The 21,580-nt window shown below is 32.4% G+C and overlaps 1 pseudogene; it reads right to left on the bottom strand.

The window, feature by feature from the left end:
• Window positions 1-11,211: 11,211 nt before the first annotated feature.
• On the bottom strand, window positions 11,212-13,710 carry LOC120132709 (annotated as a pseudogene).
• Window positions 13,711-21,580: the final 7,870 nt, after the last annotated feature.

Genomic DNA, 21,580 nt, shown 5'->3' with positions numbered 1-21,580 from the left:
CCTTGGATTTTGTTCAACCAACACCTTCACATATTGACATATTACATTGAAGTTTAGTATTCGGTGGTCTTGTTCAATAGATTTTTACAAACATGTGTGTGGACCATTGTACCTTGTGATGACCCAAGCATATTGCCTCTGCATTTTTGACACTCTGATCAGCCACTTACACTCGAGATCATATTTAACACACTTCGCATACAGAGTTTTCTGGTTGCACTCTGCAACTTTGCAATCTACATGGCCTTTAATACAATACTCTTTAATCACTAGTGTAGCTTCTTTTTTTCCTCTGTAGCTGAGGAGTAGTTGATACGATGTCGGATATTCATCAATATTGATATCAAGTTCCATCAAAAATATCATCATCCTCAGCGATACGATGTCGGATATTCATCAATATTGATATCAAGTTCATCACCATCAAAAATATCATCATCCTCAGCCAAAATGGGTTCCTCAGTTTCTTCATCTTCACTGGAATCATCAAGTATTTCTTCCCAGCGGTTTTCAGCGTCAACATCAATAGTCGAATATGGATGATGTATGCTTATTACTGTTAGAGTATGCCCAAAGACCAATCATATGATGATTGTAATAATACTTTTATTTACCGATTTTATTGAATAAATGCATTGCCGCTATTATTTTCATTTATATATATATATGTGTTTAACATAAACTGAAAGATAAAAGTCCATATAATGACATAATGTTATTATTAAAGATCCCTAGTCAAGTATTATATGGGCATGGACAATAATAATACGCTTAAGACTAACATGTTATGATTGATGACAATGAGTTGTCATTGACATAGAGATGTCAGAATTGATACATGATTATATTGTTAGAGAACAATGTATTGGATTGACCGACCATGAGCATATGTCTTGGATTATTATGTGACAGTCATAACATTGCTCATGGTGATGACTATATGTATGATCCTCAGACTTTAGATCATTACTATCCCAACATATATTTTTGTATGTTTTGATGCAGCTAAACAAGCTCTGTAACTGGTTGCTCTATAAAGACTGTTATTGAATATATCTCAATATATGTAGTGGGTGTGTATGATTAAGATAAGATTTGTCCTTCCTACATAATAGAAATATATCACAGGCCACTTGATTGAGTAAGACTAGAAACGCATGGCCATGCTCGATAAGTTGATATGAGATCATAAACTATTCATTAATTAAAGTCTACTCTAGATATCAAGAAACAATAGATGGGTTATACAAGTGACTATTCCAAGACTTGTGCCTATTCTAGATATAAAGGACATAAGGATGTAATATATAAGAGTAATCACCAAGATGATATGTCGAATCATTTTCTTGTAACTTAGGTGACAATGATATATTGCTAGATGTCACTCATTGTATGTAATATTAGAATTGTTCTAATAATTACTGCTAACGTTACAAGAACCAACAAGGTCACACCCTAGGATTGAAACGAGCAAAGATGTACAATTGTTGTACGTTACTAAAATATATATCTGGAGTTAATTAAATATATGTTTAATAATCCGAATATTTATTTCAATTAATTAAATATAGATTTAATTAATTTGAAATAATAAAATCCCTAATATGATTAGGGTACTTGGATATAAGAGGATTATTAAATTCCAATTAATTAAATATATATTTAATTAATTTGAAATAATAAAACCCTAATATGATTAGGATAACTTGGCTATAAAAGAGTTTGTTAGGTCCAGCAACCATTGAACAACACACAATTAAAAACTTTCAGCCGTTTTCTCTCAAAAGAGTTTTGGGGAAAACAAAGATTGCTCTCAATCGGGTGAACTGAGTAGAGGCCGAGACGTGATTTGTGGAGGCTTAAGATTTGAACCGATCTACACCACCAGTATTCACTGTTGTCCTTGTTGTTTTTCAAGGAACCCACTGTAAGTATTCGCATCTCTTCCTCCCGATTTTAGTTTTTCGTACTTGGATCGCTGGTGAGACTGTCGAGTTTTGTTTCCGCTGCACCATGGGGTGCGCCGACGGTCCCAACAATTACCTCATACTCTGCGGCTCCAAATGTTCCATCGACTTCATTTGCACTTTCTAACATCGCCACAAAGTTGTTTATCGACCTATATGCCGGGTTATCAAACTGACTTTCGAAAGCCATTTGAGATGAAGTTCCAACCATATTTCTTGATGACCCAGACACATCAGATATATTACACACCTCAACAAATACCTCAATAATTAGAATATTTGTTGAGTCATGTAATTCAATCATAGCTATAATATCATCATCTTCTTCAAGTGGTATTGCAGTATACCTTACTGGATTGGGACATACATAAACCTGTATCTCAAACCATCAACTGTAGCTCGGATTTTCCTTTCTATCATCTCCTTTATTTCTACAAATGCGATGTCCCTTTTAAACATCATATTTATAGGTGCTTCAGACTGAAAAATAACTCCGACCTCATTTTCCATAATCTGTCAATTGTAATGGACAATCGTAAAAAATTTGTTGCTCATTTTCTCCACACATAAAAATATAGATATTCAAAATAAATTAAAATAAATTATAGTAATGACGATAAATTACATTTATGATTATAATGAAAATAAATTAATTATAAATTATAATAAATATTATTAAAGTTTTGAAAAATGTAAATATATTAACAATATGTTTTAATATTTTTACTAGAAATGCTAAATCAAATGTTGATCTAATTATTTTAACATTTTTACTACAAATACTAAACCAGTCTTATTCAAATTATTCTAATGATTCGTAAGGTAAAAATGTACAATTATACTAATGACGAAAAATTAAAATTAATATTATTTAACCTTGCAAAAAATGTAAATATATTAACAATATTTTTTTATAAAAATAATGATTAAATATTATGATTACATTATAATAATGATTAAATTTATTACTTCAAATTTTTTATAATTACTTATTATTACTTCAAATTTATTACTCCCTAATATTCAACCAAAACACTCCATTTTATAACATCCCGGGGTATTCATTATACTTCATGTTTAACCACCAACCACTAAGCTATCCGTGTTATTAATGGATAATTAATGATGTCATTATTTTTCGTATTATAATAAATATTATTTTTCTACTACAAATATTAAATCAAATATGTTCATCTAATTATCTTAACATTTCTACTACAAATACTAAATCAATAATGTTAAAATTATAATAATGATATCTACATAACAATAAATTATAAATTGATATTTACTAAGTTAATATGTAACTAACAATAAATCGTAAAATACTTTAAATAACATATTTTTACACTTACTTGAGAGTTTCTTCTGACAAGTTGATGTTATAAAAAAACCTTTTTTAATTTCTCATTCACTTCTTTTGTTACATGCAACAACATATTAAAATTAATATTGTAATATTAAATAATACGAAATAGAGATATTTTATTCGAATACGAATAAAATTTTATTTGAATAATACTTACAGATTAAATATTGGAAGAAACTTTCGTTCAAAATTTTCTCTAATATTCTTCTCGGATGCTCACTCTTTCAAATCTTCTCCAGATTTTGCATCTTCTCCCCTTTCCTCACCATTACTTTACTCCTCAATTCTCAATCAAAACACACCATTTTATGACATCTCGAGTATTTATTATAATTTCTCATTCAACCACAAACCACCAACCTACACGGGTTATTAATGTATAATTAATAGTGTCATTATTACTTACATGTTTCCCAGTCGGAGGCAACCTACCACCATAGACTGAAGACGACAGGTAAGCTTGGAGTCTTTCTATTTTGCCTGAAGACTCCAGGTAAGCTTGGAGTCTTCCTATTTTGCCTGAAGACTCTGTGCACTCATGGAGTCGGCCTAAAGACACCAGGTAATCTTGGAGTCTTTGGCTCGATACTGTAGATTTCACCCTAGATGGGAAAATAATCTGGGGAGAGCATTATTATGGGAATTAAATATTCCCAAGTACATTATTCTGGGCAATTTTGCCATATATATATATATATATATATATTTATTTATATATTTATATTGGGTTAAATTGGAGGTAAGCTTAAGCCTTTAATTATAAATTAAGGGTAAACTGCACATTTAGTAATTAATTTATTAGTTTTGATATGTTTTAATATTTAAACTTTCAATTTTTTAAAGTCATACCTAATGTTTACCCCATGTTTAACAACTTAGCACGTTTAATATATAAACTATCAGTTTTGGTCTGTTTTAGTACCTAAACTTTCGATTTTTTTCAAAACTTAACGTTAAATTTTGAACGAGGGTACTAAAATGAAATAAAAACTAAAGTTTTTAACGAAGAGGTACTAAAATGAAACAAAAACTAACTTTAGGAATGATTTTGAAAAAATTGAAAGTTTAGGTACTGAAATAGAGTTAAATTGATAGTTTAAGTATAATTTACCCTAAATTAAATCGGGTGAGGTTTTTTTCATCAAACTTAATTTCATTCAGATAATAGATAAAAAATGTTATACTCGTCATTTTTAAATGGATCAAAAATTTAACTTATCGTATCATCATTCTTAAAATAAACCAAAAATATAGATTAAATATGACAACTTTATTGAAAATATATGAAAGGAATATAGATATACCAAATAAACTTGAGTTTTAGTGAGAGGTAGACAAAGGTAAGTTTATTAAGCTGTATTTTTTAAAAAGTTTTTCATATCAGTGAAAACACGACTAATCAATTATATCTTTGATATTCTGCATGTAAAAATACATCCAAAATTTTAATAAAATAATATTATTTTGATAAATAATCAATTTAAAAAAATGAGTATATTAAAGGTGTTTGGCAAGCACCAAAGATTATGAAGAGATCTAACAATTGTTGGTTGAACCATCATGGCAGTAGCCAAAACATTTAGAGAGAGATATGAGTGTTCATTGAAACCAAGTTTGTGTTCCCTCACCATCATCTTGACTGCTTAATTTAAGCCTCATGCAGCACTTTCAGGACCAATGATATAATCTGTTTGATTAATTAGTTTTATTTTTATACAATATCTAAGTTATTGTCATAAATTTTTGAAGTTATATTTAAGCAAACTACCTTCAAAAATTAATTAACAACTCTAAAACTCAATCGAAGACAATTATTATCTTAGAAAGAAACTATTTAGAATTAACAATGAAAAGTAATCAATAAATTAATTGATTTAGTTTATCGATTCAAAGAGTCGTATCAAAACAGTAGACAATGATGGATCGAAGGGAGACATGTGAGGGTAATCGTTCTTAAAAAATTTTAAATTATCATATATTTTAAATTTTTTTATGTATTTTCTATTAAAAATCTGTTTTCTTCTCCTGAAGTTTTATAAGTTTAATTTTTCTTAAAATTTTAGAAGTCCACCTCTAATCATACGTGTGTTCCTGTTTATAGATATAAAAATTAAGGATACAAACTATAAATAAACTACAAAATCATTGGCTACAATAATAATATACAAAATATTACAAAAGTAGGAAAATGGAATTGTTTCATAATCAGCCTCCTATGGTAACATGTTAGAACCCTGCAATCAGAAATAGAAAACGGTGAGTGGTAGGGCACATTGATAGTACTTGTCATGCCATTTTCCTTTTACTTTTTTGGCATATATTGTCGTTACTTGCATCAATAATTACAGTACCAAATATTGATGTCTGTCCACAATTTGATTTTGTTAAAGGGTAATGAAAGCAAATTTGTTTTTAAAGGTTGATTAAAGTAGTAAGTAATTTATTTAAATATGGTAGGGCACATTGATAGTACTTGTCATGCCATTTTCCTTTTACTTTTTTGGCATATATTGTCGTTACTTGCATCAATAATTACAGTACCAAATATTGATGTCTGTCCACAATTTGATTTTGTTAAAGGGTAATGAAAGCAAATTTGTTTTTAAAGGTTGATTAAAGTAGTAAGTAATTAATTTAAATAAAGTTTTAGGTTTTAGTCTTTGTGTATATAAAAAACCATGACTAAGAAACTTATCTAATAAAGTTATACGTGCAACCCGAGTCGACCCAAATTAATCAGGACAAAGCCTTAGAGGGCAACAAAAAAAATGTTCTTGTTTATCCTCAATTGTATACATTATTTAGTTCCTTATAACGTATACAATAGACGTCACAATCCTTGGCTGGAGCCGTAAACATGGTTGACACCAGAGCTGGGTATATGGGTTAAGGCCCGCGGATTATCCATTTAACCTGTGGCCCGTGTGGGTTAAGTTCCTTATTTACTCAAATTTAGCTCGCGGGTAAGGACCACCAAGGGCCAATCAGGTAAGGACCTGACTAGGGCTGGACTGGATAAAAATGTTAAAATTTGAGTTAATTTGATCCAATTTAAATTAAAATCTAAATAATAAAATTAATATTTATATATTTTATTTAAATAGTATGAGATGGTTATAAGGTAGTAGTTATTCATATTTTTTCTAACATAACGTACATATATATTATAAATGTAGCTATTCGAATCCAAATATTCTAAAGAGAATAACATTCATTTTTACCATTGGGATTATTTAATGGATTCAAAATTAATATTTATTATTATATTTAGGTTTATTATTATTTTAAACTTATTGAGATTTAATGGTGCTTTGTTGTTATTTATTTTAGACTTATTGAGACTTAATAGTGTTATGGTGTTATTTATTTTAGACTTATTGAGACTTAATGGTGTTATGGTGTTATTTATTTTAGACATATTGAGACTTAATGGTGTTATGGTGTTTTTTATTTACTTGTTTATCTTGAGACTTATTGAAACTTTTGTTGTTATATTCATTTTTAAGTTGTTGGATCATTTTTAAAGGTGTAGCAAGTTAGAACATTATTTTTTATTGTATTTAAAGCATTTAAAATTATTATTATTTAACGGACCGTAGGTAAGCTCATTTAGCCCGCGGGTTAAACGGACGGGCCGCGGGCTTTAGAATTCAATACCGTTTATGATTGCGATTTTTTAAACCGCTCCGTTTAAGCCTACACCGTCAAATCCTGCGGGCTAAACGTGCAGGTAGCCCGTATACCCAGCTCTAGTTGACACTAGTTTGTGCTTAATTTTGTTTTGGGTAAATTATGCTTATATATTTAAATTATTAGTTTTGATCCACTTTAATATAAAAAATTAATTTTTTTCAAAATCATATCTAAATTTTTATTTTTGTTTCATTTTAATACTCCTCTATTAAAAACTTTAGGGTTCGTTTATTTTTATAGAAAACAGATTCCGGAAAATGAATTACATTTCCTGGAACCCCATTTTACGGTGTTTGGATGATGTTGTGTAATTCATTTTCCATAAATTGATAATTTTTTTTAAAATTATTTATTATAAACATCAAATACAATAAATAGTATTATTTATTAATAAAATAATAATAGGTTTTTAAAAAAATATTATAATAATTTATTTAATATTATTTATATCAATAGTTTATTAAGATATTATATCTAAAATTTATAAATAAAAATATTAAGATTATTATATTTTATACTAGAGATTATAATAATATATTATAACAATAAAATATATAAATATTATTAAAATTATCAATAAATATAATTTAATAATTAATAATTTTATTAAAATATACTAAAATAATATATTAATATTAAATATAAAAAATAATAATATTTTCAGTTTGTATGCTTGAAATGAAAAGTTCATAAAATGACTTGCGGAAAATTAGACCGTAAGTCACTTTCTAGAGTATGCAAAGGAATTTCAGTTGACCAACAAAATGAATTACATTGACTATGTGTTTTCCACCAACCAAACACTGGAAAATGAGGAAAATATTTTTCGGAAAATCAATTGTAGGGAAACAAACAAATCCTTAGTTTTTGTTTCATTTAGAACCCCATTCAAAATTTATATTAAGTTTAGGTACTAAAACAAAAAAAAAGATAGTTTAGGTATCAAATGCGTTAATTTTTTAAGGGCGGGATACTAAAATGAAATCTAAATGTTATGTATGATTTTGAAAATATTGAAAGTTTATGTATTAAAACATACTAAAGCTGACAATTTAGATACTAAATGCATAGTTTACCCTTTTATTTTTTATAAGACAACTTGAAGATGTCACCTAATGAATATCCACTAGTAATAAATAAGGATTAATTATGAGTTTAGTACCTAAACTATTAGTTCCGGTATGTTTTAGTAATTAAACTTTTAATTTTACATCTAAGGTTTAGTTTTTGTTTCATTTTAGTATCACATTTAAAATTTAACATTAAGTTTTGGAAACAATTGAAAGTTTAGGTATTAAAGCGGACCAAAATTGATAGTTTAAGTACTAAATGATTTAAGTTTTTAATGGCGATGTATTAAAATGAAATAAAAACTAAACGTTAGGTATGATTTTCAAAAAATTGAAAGTTTAAGTTGTAAAATGAACCAAAACTGATAGTTTAGACACTAAATGCATAGTTTACCCAATAAATAATTACAATAGACTTTGACGTGTGACAAATGTTTACAACATATGTATTGCATTATCCTGTATCTCCATGTCCATAACTTCCAAATACTTCTCAAAAACCTAAACTACTCACTGCATTGGCCCTGAGTACTTCCCATCAGAGTGCTTCAATGCCTATACTCCGAGTCTGGTGAATCCACAGAATGTTGATTGTTGAAGAAACCAACAATCAAAATGTTAAAACAGACGATATTTGGGAAAATGAACTACATTTTCTCATATCAATTTACAATTACAAGCCCAAATATATATAAAAAGATAACCTAACTGAGTAACTAATTACAAACATACTAACTGATTTCAACACTCCCCCTCGAGTCCTTGTCCTGGACTACTCTTTATGTATTGCACCAATCTAAGAGCAGCTTCGAAATGTGAATCCTTGGGATCCTGCATAAATTGACTCGAGTGTTGGAAAACAAATGTTATCTCTAGTCTCGTATGCATTAAATAAATAAGCCGTTCAATTAACCTTTGGTACACTGTCTTATCCTCGACTCTTTTGTCTTCTCCATCTGCTCCTTCATCCAGTTCTGTTGAGGTAAGCATCAAGTTCTGCACCAATGGAGAGGCTGCTGGTTTTGCTCCTCCTAATCCCGTGCTTTCAATAAGTTCAAGGGCATACTTTTTTTGGTTAATCAATATCCCTTCTGCTTTTCTCAAAACTTACAATTCCAGGAAGTATTTTAACTCCCCTAGGTCCTTCATTTTGAAACTTCGATTTAAAATCGCTTTAAGTTCATTAATCATTTCCATACTATTTCCAATGATCATCAGGTCATCACGTATATAAGCATGACCACTAGGCTACTTCTTTCTTTCTTGGTGAATAACGAATAGTCATGCCTGCTCTGTTTGTAACCAGCATTTAACAGAGTTTCAGTTAGATTTAGATTCCATTTTCTCGAGGCCTGCTTAAGTCCATACAAGGACTTTTGCAGCCTACAAACCATGTGCTCCCCCTGGCTGCAAAATCCCTCAGGCAGCCACATATAGACTTCTTCAGCAAGATCACCTTGCAAGAATGCATTGTGAACATCCATTTGATGTAAAGACCAGTCAAACATAGCAGCAAGGGCGAGGACAAGACGTACAGTTGTTAATTTAACCGGAGAGAAGGTATCACCATAATCAACACCTTCTTGTTGAGTGTAACCCTTAGCCACGAGACGCGCTTTATAACGCTCAATTTCACCAGACGCCTTGTACTTCATGCGACGACCCATTTACATCCAATGGGAGACTTATTCGAGGGCAAAGAACGACTTTCCATGTATTATTTGATTCCAAGGCTAATATTTCTTCTTTCATGGCCTAAATCCACAAAGGATCTTTAATGGCTTCTGAATATGTAGGTTCAATAGTGGTTGAAGTGGAAGATGAAAAAGTTTGTGTGATTTTGTAAATGAGAATAGGTAATGGAATTGGAGATTGTACTTCCCTGAAGATGAAGGAGCTGAAGTAGATTGATAAGGATGAACAAAACCATGTAACCAAGCTGGTGGCCGAGATACTCGAATAGAATTACGAAGAACAGGTGATGGTGGGGCGGGGACAAAAGACTGTTGTGGAGAAGTAGAAATAGGAGGAGAGGAACTTTGGGGAATAGGATACACAGGAGAAGGCTGAGGTGTATGGCAAGACATAGGAGTACCTACAATGTTATAACAACCGTTACATAACTATAAAGGTGTCGTTCGAAATCGTTGTTGCACAATCGCGATACCCCAATAACCGCAACAGTACACGTTATTAACGTAATCGCAGTAAACGCAATGCAGTAAAAATACGACTGCAGCCGCAATTTAAATACGACTTCAATCATTGAGATTGCAATGATCAAATGGATAGGCCAAGAACTTGTTTTAACATGAAAAGTTCTTGCATTTTATAAAAACCAAATAGTTCAAGTGTTAGAATCAGGAAGTTATAATCTCAAGTATTATTGCCAGACACTCTAATCCTAAAGCCACGCATATACAAGGACGATGTTATGATCAAACAACGGAAGAAATCAGAATTATTGAAATTTAAAAATGGAAGGACTTAACAAATATTTAAATTCAAAACTATAAGTATGTATAATATATTCCCAAAGATGCGCGTCCACGCATAATGTGACATGTTTCGAAGTTGGTTCTAAGTCTGTCATATAGGCCTTCGAGGTGAACCATCCCTGTTCACGTGTTCATGTTTTGAGTTGGGCAACGAATAAAACGAACAATAAATTTTTTAACCAGTACAAAAACAAATAAAACTTTATTGAAATTAACGTGGAAATAATCGAATAACAAATTGTTTTAATAAACACGATTCAAATCAAATAATAAACTATTTTAACGAGTACGAGTTGAGAGTGCTCAACTCGTTCAATATGCACCACTGACTAAGGTTTTGTTTCAAGAATTTATGTGCTAAACTGAAAATTTCATGTGAAAAACCAAAGGCGGAAGATGCAAATCCTAGTGTTCTTAGAAGATTTTTTTAAATTAATCCGAGGTAAATACAAGATAAATTTTTAAAGATAATTCTCAATCATTTAACATTAAACGCTCACACTATGATCGAACCCAGATTTATGGACCATGAATTCCTAGCTTGCAAACAGCAGGATCAAAAGCGTTTATTACCCTCATGTTAATGAATAAGTTTTGTCCTAATAGGAAACGTGTGCTGAATTATAATATTAGAAAATGACGTCACATCTCCACAAGCTCTCTACAAGGAGCTCAACAGTTCGACTACTGATTGAATTGCAGTGCTGGAGAGTCGACCCCAAGAGGGTTCTTTCCTAATCTTTTTAGGAATGGGATGCTTTGTTTGACACTCTGGAACAACCAGATAAAGAAAGTACTTGCAAATTTAGTTGTTCTGCACGGGACAAGGTGGCAACACCAGCATCGGCGATTGCACACCTTGATACATCCAGATCACCGAGGAAGACACAATTGTCTGCAACTGCCACCAAACTTGCATCAGTAATCCTCCTACAACCATCGAGATTGAGCAACTCGAGGGTACCGCCATGTGGCCTGGCCAAGGCCAAAACTACCTCGTCGGTCAAATTTAAGCAGTCACTCAGATTCATCTTCACAAGACTCGAGAAGAGGTAGAAGACTGGCATCTGTGATGCCATAAAGCCCACTCAAATCTACATGCTGAAGCTCAGGGCACAATTTTCCCACCATAGCCAGGCTGGAAGTCCCGAAGCCTTCACAATTCCTTACCGATAAGGATTTAAGGGAACTGCAAGGGGAGGACAAAGGAGCTTCCAAGGACACATCCTTAATTCCCATGCACTTCACTAGGGCCAGATATTTCAATCCACAGTTTGAGAGGGCACCAATAATCCCAAACTGTGTGACCTTGTTTCATTCCTCCAATTGCAGGCCCTCAAGAGAACCTGCAAACTTGGCAAAAGCCACCAATCCATGATCAGAAACAAAGCAACACCTGCGAAGGCTCATCTGCTTAAGGTTCGGGCATCCCTTTCCCATGGCTTCAAGACTCACATCTGTTACCCCCAGCAAGAAGTAATCATCAAAGAGACCAACTTGTGCAGACCCTTAGCATTCCCCATGACCCACAATCCCTTCTCGCTCACATTTCGTAGACCACTAAGCATTAGATTTGTCACGGACTTTGCATAATTCCCAATCACAGCAAGAGAAAAATATGTGATGTTCAATCTCTGAAGCTTCACCTTTGAAAGGATAGAATGTGCTGTGAAAACAGACACAAAACTCCGTTATCCCCAACAAGTGGGCAGTACTTGATAGAAATGGACTGCAGCTTGAGGCAAAGCTTTCCAATAGCTTGGAGGCCCTCATTACCGATCTTTGGGCAAGATTCGATGCTCAAAGCGGTCAAATTAGGGCAGTGCTCTACAATTGCAGTCAAACCCTTGTCTGAAATTGAAGGGCACTGGAAAAGGTCAAGCTTCTCCAACAAATGGCATTCAGTAGCTATTTCAGACAAACCTTTGTCTCCAACACGTGGTACACTCCACAAAGAAAGAGCCTTTAGAGAAGGGCGACCACGGGCAACAGTAGATAGCCTGAAATCAGTTACTCCACATGAAGAGGTACTTCCCCTAATCGAAAGCTTTCCAAGACCACCATGACCGCTCGTTCCAATAGCGACCACAGCAAGCCTCATGTCAGTTGCTTTCTTCCCTTCCAAGGACCTTGTAAGATACCCATCACCTTCATCAGATGAGATCATCTGAACCGATATTCTCCTTGACGACCTTAGATGACTCGTACTCGCTCTTACGAATACCGATCAAAAGTATAAGCCAGTGCTTCGAAACACAAGCAGAGGAGCTCCTTTCTTTGCCCCCAGAAAGGTGTTTGAAGATATCAAAAAGACATTCATCAGGCAGGACATTGATTGATGGTTGATTATTCTGCTCAAACTCAGTTTCCCCAAAGAGAAAAGGGGTGGTAATACGAGCTCTTTTACGAGAAGGGCAATAGAGATCCACTTGGAAACTGATTGAACGTGATCTACCCGAGTCTCTGGAATTTGTATAAAAGGAACCCCCAACACAGAAAACATCATCACCTGAAATTCCAATAAACAAGAACTCTAATAAGCTAAAACAACCCCAAGTATATTTCGAAACAGTGTAAGCATAAATCAGACATGTTCTCACAACGATTTATATATCATCTCAAGAACAATCAATTATACAGAAATTTGATAAAATTCCCTTTTACAAAATCTAAAAGCTTTCATCTTTGATGCAAACCCTCAAGGATCCAAATTACAATCCTCGCAAGTTACAACACATATTCACATAACGAATGATTCCTACATCCTTTATCTTTATTTTTCATGTTCAAAGCTAAAACCAGCTAAAACAAACCACACCATGGCTTAAAAACAGAACCTTGGGTATCAAAAATTGATCTCCATATCTAGAAACTCAAAGCCAATAAATACGAAGAGAAAAGAAGATTACCAGCGTAAATAACAAGAGCAGGCATGATTGAATCCCAAATAAGACACCTCCAACCCCAAAACGCGACACCCAACAAGAGAAAACGCTAGAAAAACGCAGACCAAGTATAGACCTTGAAAGCTTGAAATGTATCAGAAGAATGAATTCCGTAACCCCACTAAAGCAGGGCAAAAGAAGGAAGAAGAAGAAGATTGAAAGACAATAAGTTTGAGTCTAGATGAAGAAAAAAACAGGACACGAGTGGTATTTATTTGGTTGGAAGAAGAGAAATAAAATGCCAGTGTTAAGAAATTTCCATTTCTTCTGTTATTTTAATTTTATTTCTTATTGTTTCAGATTCTTTAACTGACAACGGGGTTGTCTCAGTAAATGTGAACTAATATATGTCTAATATACGACGTTATTTGAAATATATTAAGATATTTAATAAAATTGATTTAGTGTTATCGAAAATGTTGAATAATAATAATGTTGTAGGTGGAAAATATTGAGATATATTTAAAAATTTGTCAATCGACAAACTTAGTTTATTTGTAGGTATTAATATATTGCACAAAAGTATCGATACATAACAGTATAACAGATTAAAGTTTGACAAAACCGGTAGAGATATCGAAATTGTTAAAATTTGTATCGATACTTTTCTAAGTATATGAACCAAATTATCGATACTTTAGAAATTTAAAAGAATTGTAATAATAGCGCATAGAAAGTATCGATACTTTAGAAACATGTATCGATACATGAAAATATAACATGTTAAAATTTGATAAAATCGGTAAAGCGCTATTGGATATGTTGAAGGTATCGATACTTTTACAAGTATATTTATCATATTATTGATACTTTTAAAAGAAAAAAATGAAAACGTATCGAAAGTATCAACATGTTACACAAAAGTATCAAAACTTGGGTAATTGTATCGATTAAATATAAATAACATATCTGGTTAAAATCTCAAAGGCATAGCTACATTTCCTCTGAAAATAAATAGAACATGGCCGTAGTTTTCGAAATCGAAGCGTATTAGTTGCTGCGAAATAGAAGGAAGACGTTTTTGAAAGCGTAGTTGTTTGTTTGTTGCTACAAACTAATCGAAAAGTACGTTGTCGAAACCCAAATTTTTTAATATTACAGTAATCGAAAATAGGGGTTTTATGGGTTTGATGTTTTCAAAGTAAAGAAGCATTTGGGACTTGTTACAGATAGAAAGTGATATTCTGGATAAAAAATAAATATTGATACTTTAATATAATATTATAGATAGAAAATGATATTGCAGGTTGTATAAATGTGCCGATACTTGTAGTAGAGAGTATTCTCATTCCTTTGAAGAAAACCCTAGTTTTTTTATTATTATTACAGTATTTAGAAATAGGGATTAATGTTTATGGGTTTAGGGATTTCGAAGCAAAGAAGAATTTGGGACCGATTAGAGTTAGAAAGTGATATTCTAGGTAGAAAATAAATATTGATACTTTTATATAATACTATAGGTAGAAAATGATATTGTAGGTTTTATAAATGTATCGATACTTGTAGTAGAGAGTATTCTCATTCCTTTGAAGGAAACCGTTTTACTATAAGTTAGTTATCGATACTTGTATATTGAATAAACTGTATGTAACTTGTATTTGATTTGATTTGCGCTACTTTAATGCTTGAATGTTCATAAACTGATATATGAAGGAAAAACAAAGTCAATGGATCTTGCAATTGTTGTTCGTGAAGATGAAATTTAAATGGAGTCCGAGAGTATCAACAATGAAGTAAATTGAAAACCACTGGGTAGATATATGTACTTCTAGTAAGTATCAATGTATTTGTGTAATTGTTGTTGAAATGGTAATTGGATTAAAGTATTTAAGTACTTTAAATTGATTACAAATTTTAAATGTTGAAAGTATGATTGAATGCCAAAGGATGAAGGAAGTTGGTAATCACAACATCGGTTCGCTATGTAATATGAAATTGACATTGAGTATTATTTAGCGTTAATGTATTGATTAAAAACGTTTATGCTTAATTTCAGGTGAAACATGAGGTGTTGGAGAAATGGAAGTTGATGAGTGATGCTAAGAAGGAACCGTATGTGACACGGTCCAAAAAGGATAGACAACAATACAAAGCTTGGAGGAAAGCACATGAAAAGAATGTATTCATTAAACTTGTAAATACTATGATAAAAGATATATAAAAACAATAACATTATATATTTTTAAAAATGTAGGAAGTGTCGACAAGGTGTAGCATCAAAAGACTGAACTCCATAATTGAACACCTGAAGGAGAAGAATAAAGTTCTTGTGTTGTAAGAAATGGGGTTTGGATATTTGATCAGAGTAAGAGATCGACCAATTTGGAGGGAATTATATCGATCATTGATGGAGGATGTTAATGTAAAAAAAATGTAGAGTTAAATATGGTGATTATTCATTTCCTCTAGGGGTCCCATGTGTTGTAGCCATCTTGGGGCTAGAAGATAAAGACAATAGTGTTGAAGAAGTCATTAAGATGAATAACTGGAAAGCACTTGCGATGAAATATGATTTAAAGATGAAGGTGATAACCTGAAGGCCCAAGTACTATTGTACCTTGTCGAAATCTTTCTTTGTCCAACGGGTGATACAACCTCGAGCAAGGACTATATGAAGTTGATTTGCGATGAAGGCTTGAAAGGTGAATTGAATTGGGTTGAATATGTCCATGTCAGATTGATTGAATCAATAATTAGCTTCCAGAAGGGCCGAAGCCAGACATACCTCAAAGGGTGCATAACAATCTTAGAGGTAAATAAGTTGAAGAATGTGTTGGGTTAGAAAACTTGTAAGTATAGTTATTATATAAAATGATAAATTTCATTATAAATGCATGTTGTATTGTTCGATTTTTGGTTTGACTATGCAAGTGTGCCAGTATTCCAAAGAATCGGAGTGGCACGCATCTGTGCATGAGGGAAAGAAGAAGTAGTTAGAGTGATGGCGAAGTTGAAGTTTGAAAGACCGAGCAAGCAAGAAAGGGTAACAAAAGTAATTATATAATATTAAGAATATAATCCAATGTATTAATATTGAATTTAATTTTGAATGTTATTGGAAAGGATGTAGAGGAGGAAGAGGAGAAGGAAGAAGAGAAGGTAGTAGGGGGATTATGGTCAAGGCGATTCAAGTAAATTTGACATTTTGATGTCTGAGTTGGTGGAGCTAAAAAATGTAGTTTCTGATTGTTTGCAAAGACAATCCAGAATCGAAGAGGCAATTGAGAGCCTTAAGGGAGAAGTGGGTGGAAAAATTGATGGAGTGGTGAAAGAAGTGGTGGAATTGAGGGGTGAATTTAAGGGGTGATTAGAGTGGTTGAGAAAAAATTGGATGAAGGGGAAAAATGAAGGCTGAAATAAAAGATATGAAGAGTTATGTGGAGAAAAAATACAATGAATTTAAAAAAGATGAAGAAGAAAAGATGGATAAAGTGAGGAGGAAGGATGTTAATGTTATGCGGACACCGGAGATTGTAATTGATGCTGAGCTGGATTTAGAATGTCCTGTACCTAAGAAGAAGAAGCAGAAGGTAAGATAAATAAAAGAAAACTGAATTTGATTTTTATTATTGTGTTGAGACTAATATTTGTAAGCAAAATTGTAGGTTGAAAAAGTGAAAATACTAAGAGAAATTGATGCATATGAAAGTGGAATGTGTGAATATATATGGAATAGTGGGTTACAATCGAGGTCAGTGATATATATTACTTTGGGAGTGATATTTAAATATTTCATGAAAAAAATATTAATCCAAATTCCTCATACAACGATGTTGTAATCCAATTGGAAAATCAATATGCCACAACATCTGACGTTGCAACGTTAAAGCCTATGACATGGGTTAACGGTGTGGTAAGTAGAAAGTATAAATTGTTAAAACCTAGTAAATATGTTGTAATTGTGTAATTAATTTTGTTATGTTATTGATTTGGTCGGCTGGGTGTTGGTTTACGATTCGAATAATATACCGGGAAAGTGGAAGATTGACTACATTCCATACAACTTAGCGGTGAGTTAAATTAATAAATGTTGAAAATAGTGTTATAGATGGCCAATTAATAATGATTGTCGAGGAAATGCAGAATATGGCGTTGGAAGAAATGGCAAGTGTTGACCATGTTGTGGGCTTTTGGGAGATGATATTGAAAGACTATTCAAAATTAACCGACTGTGACATAGTAAGATACCATACGAATTGCAAATGATGTTTTGTATGTAATTATTTATAAAGAAATGTTGAATTTTTTCAAATTGGGTGTGACATTTATTGCAGATCCTTATGACAATAAATGACAATGCTTCCCATTGGTATCTGTTGGTGTTGAATATGGTTTCTTGTGTTACAACGGTTTATGATAGTCTATTTATAACGTCATGGACCAAAAAGAGAGTGAAAGATGCTAAGAAATTGGTATGTATGAAATGAAACAATAATTTATAATGCATAATTTGTTTAATAATATAACTTGATATTTTTTCACGCAGATGACCATATTAGATAAATATAATAAGGAAGACATTTTTGTAAATACATTTGGGCATCTGAAAGTCCCATTGAAAGATTTCAAATTTGAGGAGTATAAGATGAATGCGTAATTAAATGGGTATGTAATGTTAGCATAAATTGAACGCGCAATTTATCCGAGTTTCATATTTTATATGTGTGGTATTCAAATTTTTTAACAGGCATGATTGCGACATTTATGTGATTATGTGGATGGAAGGGATCATTTCTAGAGGGTTAACGGATGATTTGGTAAGTGGAATGAAAAATTACTTTGCAATTAAAATGTTAAAAGTCGTAGATTGAATGATGTGGTTAACATACTGACAATTTGAATATAGGTTGTTGGAGATTGGGATCGTATGAGAATATTAAACGATCTCATAAGCCACGATCAAAATACAAGGATAGATGCGTTGACAGTGGCTTGCATGAGTTACATGAAAAAACATATGTGATGATATAAGCCAAATTTTGTATGTGAATTATAATTTTGTATGTGAATGAAATTAAGTATGAGATGAGAAAAGTTAGCAATAGGTTGTTGTACATGTTTATGATACATACCACGAGTTATGATGATACTTACGATATATATAGATATGGACTTACATTATTCCAAATGTCGTCGTTGTCCTGAGACGTAATAGATAGATTGAAATTATAAATAAGCATTGAAAATTGAAGACATCATAGTAAAATAGGTATAGTAACTCACATCATTGTCATCATTTACGGGACTTGTCCACCATTCCATTCCGTCCTCAAAAAATCAATTGATGTAGGATGTGTGCTTGTTTTCAAACTGATCTTGACTTAAGGACATGTTAGTTTGTTATGTCCCTCATCGTTGCAAAACCCACATCGCCTAATTTTCTTCTCGACCTTGTTCTTTGCTACTTCTTTTTGCTTTTGTTGTTTTTGTTTAGGGTCACAAACGTTGTTTACTACACTGATTCGATTGACTGAACCATTCAAACCAAGTGAGTTTTCAAATTCGACCGTTAGTCTTTTTATCTCATCTCTTGCAATTTTGAAAGAAACATCTGTCTTTGATGCAATATAGCATAATAAACTTGACGTTGCATGTAGAGAAGTGAACTTTGCCATTTGCATTACTTCTGGGGGTACATTCAAGTTAACAAAACTTGGTGCACAAGCCTTCACATCCTTATTCCACCTACTTAGAATCAAATTATACAAAGATGTGTAATCCAAGTGCTTCAAAACGTGATGTTGATGGCGACATGGAATTCCTACGTTCTTGAATTTTCTACACAAGCATGTTAGGGTTTCTGTACCGACATCAAAACCGATTTCAAATCTCTTGTTTTTTTTCTTTCTACTTTGTCAAAATATAATTTTAACATTCATATGAGAAGGAGTGAATCTCTTCCTGAAGCTTGTAGAATGTCTCCCATTGAAGTTCTTCTTGGAATAAACGAAATGATTCGCACATATAAATTTCAGCAGCATGGCTTTCAAGGTTAATCAATTTTGTGATATGGAAGGGCTTTTTTCTGGGAACTTAAGTAATCTGCTTTCAACTCGATGATACGCATTCTACTAATTTATTCTTCAAATGCATGAACAACATCTAAATATGTCTTCTTGTTATTCAATACAATCACGGGTGAAGTATTCATAGACCCGCACCTTTGTGTTAAGTGAACATTGGCAAAGAAATGATCAGTTAGATAAGATTGTGCTAATAAGTGTCGAGTATTTCCCTTCTCAATCACCTATGAATTCTTTTTGACATTGAATTCCGAAATAATTTAACGCCGTTGAGTATCAAATTCCTCTTTTGTCCACCAAGAATCCATGCATTTTGAGAATGTTGCTGTAAATTTTGGGTCTCTAATGTTAGCTTGTGCATGGTGAGAAAGATACCAAGAACATAATTTGTGCTTAGCAGAAGGGATAACTGATTTGATAGCCCTCTGCTTTGCCCTATCCCATAAGTGACAACTAAAATAGGCGATTTATTTATCATGGTTTCTAAAAAAATCTTTAGCACCCACTCGAAAGATTGAGACATTTCGTCAGCGATTATGGTAGTAGCAAACATTATTGTGTTATGGTGATGAATGACACCGACAATAGGCATAATTGGTTGACCATACAAATTATCTTTGTACGTTGTGTCGAATACAATTACATCACCGAAGCACGTGTAATATGATCTCGATGTAGAATTAGACCAAATAAGATTATGCAATGCCCCTGATTCATCTGCCAAGTATGTCATAAAAACATGGGATCATCATATTTCTTATAATCAAACTAAGCAATTAGCGTATTGACATCCCCATTGAGGATTTCTTTTTCTTTGTCTCTTTGAAGTGGATTGTATAGGTCTTTATGTGTAAATCCAACATTACGATAACCCCTTACCTGATGCGTTAAATAATTCATTACTTGTGATGTCCCAACACCGATGACTTTCAATGTTGTTGCCTCATCCACATCAACCTTACATCTCTATTTGAACGCATAAATGGTTCATAGCAGTTGTGCACAATGCATGATTGTGTTCCTGAAAAGACTTACTTAGAACCTACTGATCATTTGTATTTGTTGTTGTAGTGAAGACTTTTTCCTTGCATTCGGTTCTTGTGACTGGTGTATGAGCACGTTGACGATCAACAGTATTGCCTTTGGATACTTGAAATCCTTCTTTTGAACAACAAAATTCTAGTGTCTTCACATTCTCTTCCCTATCAAGGCGTGTTGTTCCCCGACGTGCACTAAAACCATGTTTTCGTGTGTATTCCTTATAAAAGTCCTAAACTTCCTCACGTGAAGAGAAGAGCTGACCAATCAATCTTTCAGATTCATTAAGAATAAGTACTTTATGGTATTCCTCGGTTGGCTTAACATTGTCTGATGCAGTATGATCCATAACTAATGGTTCAAAAGTACGACAAAAGTTTTCTTATTTTAGGAAATTTCAGTTGTCCCAACATGAGTACATGTAGATGTAAGTAAGTAGAGGTTCATAAAACAACATGCTTTAGTGGTGCTTTCAATTATATTAGGATGTGGTAGTTGAAGGGTGGGTACAACATTATTTTCTTAGGACATTTTTAGTTCTGTACAATTAATAAGTACTAAATTCAACATTTATTAATTTAAAGTAATAGGTAAATTTACAACGTAAGAGGTAAAAATATATCGATTAATGACAAAATGTGTAAACATAAAGTTTCGATACTTTTTGTATATGTATCGATATTTTTTGTCCATTATGCTTCCCAAATGAGATGTACGCAGAAAATATTGATACACGTATAAAAAGTATCGATTCTTAAAACTTTGAAACCAATTAATTTAAAGTAATAGATAAATTTACAATGTAAGTGGTAAAAATATACCCATTTAATGACAAAATACGTAAACATAAAGTTTTGATCCTTTTTGTATATGTATCGATACTCTTTGTCCAATATGCTTCCCGAACGAGATGCACGCAGAAAGTATCGATACACGTATGAAAAGTATCAATTCTTAAAACTTCGAAACCGATTAAT

Source organism: Hibiscus syriacus, unplaced genomic scaffold (genome assembly GCF_006381635.1).
Source record: "Hibiscus syriacus cultivar Baekdansim isolate YM2019G1 unplaced genomic scaffold, ASM638163v2 tig00001728_pilon, whole genome shotgun sequence".
NCBI classification, from domain to species: Eukaryota; Viridiplantae; Streptophyta; class Magnoliopsida; order Malvales; family Malvaceae; genus Hibiscus; species Hibiscus syriacus.
This window is presented reverse-complemented; position numbering and strand designations above follow the sequence as displayed.